Below are 6,104 nucleotides of genomic sequence, written 5' to 3'. Positions count from 1 at the left end.
CCAGTTCTTTCATTGCAGCTTTGACTTCTTCCTTCATTACCATTGGTTCCAAATTGTATGCCACTTCTTGAAATGGATGACGATCGATCAGTTCTTTTTGCTACAGTGACTCTGTGTATTCCTGCCATCTTGTCTTGATGTTTCCTGCATCATTCAATATTTTGCCCATTGAATCTCTCAATATTGCAACTCGAGGGTTCAATTTTTTCTTCAGTTCTTTCAGTTTGAAAAATGCTGAGCGTGTTCTTCCTTTTTGGTTTTCAGACTCCAGGTCTTTGCACATTTCATTATAGTAATTGGCTTTGTCTACTCGAGCTGCTTTTTGAAATCTTCTGTTCAGCTCTTTTACCTTTCCATTTCTTCCATTTGCTTTAGCGATTCTCCGCTCAAGGGCAAGGTTCAGAGTAGGCTATGCAAATACTGTTCTCCTTAAAATATTGCATGCTTAAAATGGCTCTTGTCTATCAAAAGTATTACCAGTGTTCTCTAATGGTGATTTTCTATTTACCTTGTTTTTTCTGTTTTTATTTTTCGAAAATTTTCTATAAGCATATATCCTTATTGCTTTATTTTAAACTCACTTCATATTTTATTTTCAGTTTTGAGCATTCGCTTCTGAACTTTGTTCATAATAATGTGTTTTAATGAAATGGTTCTGTACTTGACCTATCATTAAAGAGTTTAGCTTGAGAAACTTCAGTCAAAAATTCATTTAATGAACAGGGAAAAAATGAAACAAATTCATTTAAACCCTAAATATGAACTACAATGCTAGCAGGCATTTATACTTATTATGTCACATATCTTACCAGAAATAACTCATGAACTTTTAAAAATAATTCCGTGGGAGAGGTAATTATTATAATATTTTTTCATTTGAGTAACCTAATATAAAGAAGGACTAATCAGTATATCTATGTTTAACATCTAAGAAATGGTGCTTCCTGCTTCTTTATTTATTGTATAAATACATCAGTATTTCAAAACAAATATAACTTTATACTTTGTATAAACCAAGATTATTTAATGAAAATTATTTAAAGTATATGCAAACTCTTCCAACAAATATCTCATAAATAAAGTAACAGGAATTAAGATCTCCTCATTTCTAAGATTAAGTATACATTCCAAATAAATGTTTGATTTTTAGAAATATCATCCATTCTTCACCAATACACAATTTTTTCATCTTCCAAACATTTTTATTAATTTTACTTCCTTGGTATATATAAATAGATTTTTGGAAGAAAAAACTCTCTTCCTCATTGCAGGTCACTTAATATTAGAGAACAGCTTTTGTGTCTCTTCTAAATCTCGTCTAGATTTATAAGTGTGTTATTTCATCTCTCTAAGAGATATTCTAAAAAACTCTCTTCCTCATTGCAGGTCACTTAATATTAGAGAACAGCTTTTATGTCTCTTCGAAATCTCTTCTAGATTTATAAGTGTGTTATTTCATTCTCTCTAAGATAAATACTTAAAACATATCTTTTAGTATTCAATATAAACACATCAGGTGAGTTGATAATTTTTAAATGTCTAAAATAAAACAAGATTTGGAAAAAAAATAAAGTTGATTTTTATTTGTAAATTTACTTATTTTTACCTCAAAAAGAAATGTATGGTATTAATTCAAATTAAGAGAGGGTAGGAAAATAAAGTGGTATTTAATTATATGTGAACTAGCCATTGCTAAGTGGTATTTCATTACATATAAGGAGAGAAATTTTGTATAAAAAAGTGTTCTTAAAATCAAAACAACAATGAGTTACTACCTTACCCCGGTAAGAACAACAATGATCAAAAAACAGAAAACAACAAATGCTGGCAAGGTTTAAGGGAGATTGAACTGTCATACATTGCTGTTGGGGTGGTAAAATGATTCAACCACTATGGAAAACTGTATGATGCTTCCTTAAAATTTTAGAAAAAGAAACTCCATGTGATCTATCAATCCCCGCTACTAGATATATATATCCTAGATGAATAGATCCATGACACAAATAGATATATGCACACCCATCTTCACTGCAGCATTATTCACAATAGAAAAATGATGGAAACATCCTAAGTTCTCATAAATGGATGAATGTATAAACAAACTATGGTACAAAATGGAATACTATGCAATAGTAAAGAACAATGATGAATCCCTGAAAGATCTCACAACATGGATGAGCCTGAAGGTCATTATGCTGAAAGAAATAAGTCAATCACAAAAGAACAAATAGTATATGTGAACATTATTATAAAAAGGGGAAAATAGGTTTATGCACAGAATGAAAGAAACTTTGATGGTTACCAGGAATAAAAGATAAAGGCAGGGAAAAGTTACTAAGTAGATAACAGACATGTATTAACTTGAGTGAAGGAAAGAAAAAAAAAAAAAAAAAAAAAAAAACCTCACTGCCATCGAGTTGGATCCAACTCATAGCAACCCCTCCTTGGGTTTCTGAGGCAGTGTCTCTACTGAAGTAGATTGCCCAATCTTCCTTCCAAGGAATGGCTGGTGGGTTTGAACCACCAGCCTTCTGGTTAGCAGTCAAATACCTTAAGCACTATACCACCAGAGTTTCCATTGAAGGGAAAGGCAATACATAATAAGGGGCAGGTCAGAACAACATGACCAAGGCAAAGGAAGACACTTAGAGGCATGCACAACCAAAAGGCAGCAGTGGTAAATACTATTACACACACATTTCTGGAATCAAAGCAATCATGAGCCATAATTTGTGAGTGGATATAAAGGTAGATATATAAGCTGAATAGGTGTGGATGGCACACGGAAGCAAGCCATGAGCATATGTAAGACTGACAGAGGTTATTTCTACAAATGTTATTTGTAGGTGTTGAAAACATATCCAGGCATATAGTAGATCATATGTGAGCACACTTATGCAAACTTATTAGCCATAACAAAACACTTTCAGAGACCAAGTCACTGGACTTCAGTGTTTAGAACCATAGTCTCAGGGGACATCAACTGGCATAACATGGTCCGTAATGAACACCACTCTTCTGTCAGTTTGTTGTACTGTTGTGGATTGCATGTTTCTGTACCTCTAGAAACTCTACAACTGGTATTGCAAATAAGAGCAGGGCCACCCAGGGTGGACAGATTTCAGCAGAGCTTCCAGACTAAGAGAGAGTAGGAAGAAGAACAGGGCCAGGTCTACTTCTGGGGGGGGGGGCGGAAATGCCATGGAAAATAGTATGGATAGCAGGGATATATTGTCTTATAGTGTCAAAAGATGAGCTGCTCTGTTGGAAGGCGCTGAAAATACAATGGGAAAGAGCTTCCTCCTCAAAGCAGAGTTGATCTTAATGACATGGATGGAGTAAAGCTTTCTGGCTCTTCATTTCCTGATGGAGCACAACTCAAAATGGAAGAAACAGATGGAAACATCAATTAATACTTGAAACATGGAATGTACAGAGTATTATCTAGGAAAACTGGAAGCTCTCAAAAATGAAATGGAAAACATAAAGATCAATATCATAGGTGTTAGTGAGAAGAAATGGACTGGCATTGGACATTTTTAATCAGATAATCATATGGTCTACTATACTGGGAATGACAAATTGAAGAGAAATGGTGTCTCTTTCATTTCCAAAAAGAATGTTTCAAGGTCTACCCTGAAGTACAATGCTGTCAATGATGGGATAAAATACATATGCCTGTGAGGAAGACCAGTTAATGCTACTATTATTCAAATTTACTTATCAACCACTAAAGCCAAAGATGAAGCATTTGAAGATTTTTACTAACTTTTGCAGTCTGAAATTTAACTAACATTCAATCAAGATGTATTGATTATTGCTGGTGAATGGAATGCAAAAGTTGGAAACTAAGAAGAAATGAATCACTGGTTGTTCAAAAATATGACCTTGGCAATAGAAGTGACACCAGAAATCACATGATAGAATTTTGAAAGACCAATAACTTATTCATTGCAAACACCTTTTCAAAAACATAAATGGCAGCTGTACACATGGACTTCACCAGATGGGATAAACAGAAATCCGATTGTGGAAAGAGGAGATGGTAAAGCTCAGTATTATCAGTCAAAACAAATTTACAAAAAAGATTATCAGTTGTTCATATGCAAGTTCTATTTGCATTAAAACAAGTCCAAGAGTGCCTAACTATGACCTTGATTATATCCCATCTGAATTTGGAGACTGAAAAATAGATTTGACACACTGAACACCAGTGACCAAAACCCAGACAAGTTGTGGGATGAATTTAATAATATCGTACTAAAGAAAGTAGTAGTCATTGAAAACAGGAAAAGAAGGACAAACCAAAATGGATGGCAGAAGAGACTCTGGAGCATGCTCTTGAACATAGAGTAACTAAAGCAAATGGAGGAAATACTGAAATAAATAAAAGAACTGAACAGAAGATTTCAAAGTGCGGCTTGAGAAGATAAAATAAGGTATTATAATGAAATGTGCAGACTTGGAATTAGAAAATAAAAAGCGAAGAAAATGCTAAGCATTTCTCAAGATGAAAGAACTGAAGAAAAAAAAATCAACCAGCAAGTTTCAATATTGAAGGATACTATGCACCACGCTTAAAGAATCAGACTGCTAACCAGAAGGCTGGCTGTTCAACCCCACCAGCCATTCCACAGAAGGAAGACTGGGCAATCTACTTCTGTAAAGATTTGCTGCCTTGGATACAGAGTGGGGGTCATTACAAGTCAGAATCAACTTGATTTCAATTTTTTTTTTTTTGTTTGTTTGTTTATGGGCAAAATATTGAATGATGCAGGAAGCATCAAAAGTGATGGAAACAATCACAAAGTCACTGTAACAGAAAGAATTGGTTGACGTTCATGTACTTCAGTAGGCAAAATATGATCAAAAGCCAATGATATCAAATAAAGAAATTCAAGGTTCATGGAAGGAATTGATGAAAATCAAAGCTCCAGGAAATGACAGAATATCCACTGAGATATTTCAACAAACGAAGTGTTCATTTGTTTATGCCACGAAAGTTGGAAGTTGACCAACCAAGTGGAAGAGATCCATATTTGTGCCCATTCCAAAGAAAGATGATCCAACAGAATGCAGAAATCATCAAGCAATATCATTAATATAACATACAAGAAAAATTTTGCTACAGTTAACTCAAAAATTGTTGCACTAGTACATTGATAGGAAAGCACCAGAGATTCAAGCCAGATTCAGAAGAAGACATGGGGTGTGGAATGTCATTACTGTTGTGAGATGGATCTTGGCTGTCATCAAAGAATGTCAGAAAGCTTTTGTTTGAGGGACATTGAGTTTATACTAATGGTGGTAAAATGTTTTGGAAAAGAATAGCAATAATGGTGGCACAGTGTGAAAACTATCATCAATGTCCGTGAGCTGTAATGTAGAAGTTATTATGTTGCCAGAAGTCTTGTTGTTTCCATTTTTACCACAATAAAAAGGGGGGGGGGAGGGATAAAAATCCTCACAACAGGACCTTAAGCAACATCTTGATAAATGGAGATAAGATTGAGCTTGCCAAATATTTCATTTTACTTGGATCCACAATCAACATCCATAGAAGCAGGAGACAAGAAATAAAATGATGCATTGCGTTGGGCAAATTTGCTGGAAAGGACCTCTTCAAATTGTTTAAGAGTAAATATGACACCATAAACACTAAGGTGTGCACCTGACCCAAGACATGGAATTTTCAGTAACTTCATATGCATGTGGCAGCTGGTCAGTGAATGTGGAGGACAATAGAAGAATTGATTCTTTTGAACTTGGTGTTGGTGAATAATTCTGAGGGTACTGTGGGCTGGTAGAATAACAAATAATCTGTCTTGGAAGAAGTACAGCTAGAATGTTCTTTAGCAGCAAGAATGGCCAGATATTTTTGGTTATGTTCTTAGAAGGGACCAGTCCCTGGGGAAGGATATCCATCTGGTAAACTTGAGGGTCACTGAAAAAGGGGAAGTCCCTCAATGAGGTGGATTTCACAGTGGCTGAAACGATGTGCTCAAGCATGGCAATGATTGTGAGGATGGTGCAGGAATAGGCAGTGTTTCGTTCTGTTGTACATAGCTTTGCTATGAGTCAGGACCAACTCGACAGCATCTAAC

The sequence above is a fragment of the Orycteropus afer genome, unplaced genomic scaffold (genome assembly GCF_000298275.1).
Source record: "Orycteropus afer afer isolate SDZICR_OR568_19922 unplaced genomic scaffold, OryAfe1.0 scaffold00439, whole genome shotgun sequence".
NCBI lineage: Eukaryota > Metazoa > Chordata > Mammalia > Tubulidentata > Orycteropodidae > Orycteropus > Orycteropus afer.
The sequence above is the reverse complement of the archived record's forward strand: the minus strand, read 5'-3'. Positions refer to the sequence as shown.